A 1869-nucleotide genomic window follows, 5' to 3' on the forward strand; every position below is an offset into this window, starting at 1 on the left:
TAATTATTATTTTATATATATTTTGTCATCGTATAAGAAAGATATACGATTCGTCGTATGAATTTTATTTTATTGAACAATAATTATTTCATTTTATTGAACAATTTCAAATAATCGGAATGAATGTATCAAATATAGTTTAATTTTTCGAACACTATTTAAATTCAGATTAAAATATTGTTTACACACTATTCCTTAGATATTATATATTTCTTTATTTATAAAACACTCGCGATTATAATATTATTAAATAATTTTATTTTGTTTCATATTACACAAATCACGATGATGTATATAATATTATCTCAAGATGATTACGTGTATAGAAAATTATTGTGAGAAGAATAATAAGAGATAAAAGATAAAAACGAAAAATAATTAGTGTGTGAATCAATATATAAAAAAGGATCGTATTTAAACTTTTCACACGCGTTAGAATTAAAATGCAAGATAACAATTACGTTGAATACAGTTGTATATTTTCTATATAAGATGCCAATTAAATATCTATTTCTATCATATATAACCACAAACACTAACACACTATGATTACAAGGTGACTAATGTTACCAATTCGGAAACCATCACACACACACATTCACATACATACTTACAATTTTATATTACGTATATATGTGTTATTATTGACAACGAGATTAAGATAAATGAATTAAATTTTGATGTAAATTCATTATTTCAATGAAATTAACAAACAAATTAAACAAACAACACGAATTGTCTTTTTGTTTTTTTTTTTTAAGAAAACAAAACTAAATTAAATTAAATTAAATTAAGAAACAAATGGATAAGAAAAAAAATAATGAAAAGTCAAAAAACGATTGAAAGAAATTTGTGAGAAAAACTTGGACGTTTTTTTTTTTATTCCCCATGAACGCGTAGCCCGGAAGACTTTAACGGGACGACTAACAGGACTCCGGCATTTAGCTCACCTTTTCAAACCTGGGATATATCCCCCCCTCCTCCTCCTACTTTGATTCCGAAAAAAAAAGAAAAGGTTCTAAGTTAAACCGAGGACACAGACACCCATGGTGTCGCACAATTCAATGAAGTGGACTATGTTTTCACTGAGTACCTTTCAAACCTATTTTAAATGATTTTTCTTTTATGTTAACCGCTTATCTAACATCTGATCTATGGTTATCGTATTAGTTTTCTTCTTCTTCTTTTTCTTTTTTTTTTCTCTCTTGTTAGTTACCTTTCAAAAGGGGATGAAATCATTCCTATTTTTAAAGGACACAACAAAGGGAATTCCAGTAGTTGTAATAGAAATATTTTATTGGATTACTAATTCAAATTTGTATTAATATATGTGATTTGTTTTAATAATTTAATAATTATATTATTATATAATTGTTTATTTTGTGAATCATTTAAATTAACGATTGTATAACGATAGTTAATTATTATTTAAGATTAATAATATCGTACGTGTTTTTTTCTTATTTTATTGATTTTATCAACATAGGTGAGATGAATTTTGATAAGAAGATATAGTGTTTAAAAATTAAATTGATAAATTAATAATTATATATAAGGATAGAGAGTTAGTTATTATTTTAGAAAAATCTTTATATCGTGTTGTTATGTGTTTTTATTATTTTATTAATTTTATCAACAGACGCGAGATAACTTTTGATAAAAATTAGAGATCTGTGTTTATACTAAAACGATAAGTTAATAATTATAATGACAGTTAATTATATTATTTAAGAAAATATAATATTATTTTCTTTTCTTATTAACACACACAGAGAGAGAGAGAGAGATAACTTTTTTAATAACAATTAGATCATGTTTTAAATTAAAACAGTAGGAAGAAAAAGAAAACATTGATAAAAGATTACTTTA

General features: G+C 24.0%; 1 protein-coding gene across 2 annotated transcripts in view; it reads right to left on the bottom strand.

The window, feature by feature from the left end:
* The window catches only part of LOC106792419 (twisted gastrulation protein homolog 1-like), a 10670-nt gene that overhangs the window by 3878 nt on the left and 4923 nt on the right, over positions 1 to 1869 (bottom strand). The window lies entirely within an intron of this gene.

The sequence above is a fragment of the Polistes canadensis genome, unplaced genomic scaffold (assembly GCF_001313835.1).
Source record: "Polistes canadensis isolate GaletaPanama2010 unplaced genomic scaffold, ASM131383v1 scaffold_426, whole genome shotgun sequence".
Taxonomy (NCBI): Eukaryota; Metazoa; Arthropoda; class Insecta; order Hymenoptera; family Vespidae; genus Polistes; species Polistes canadensis.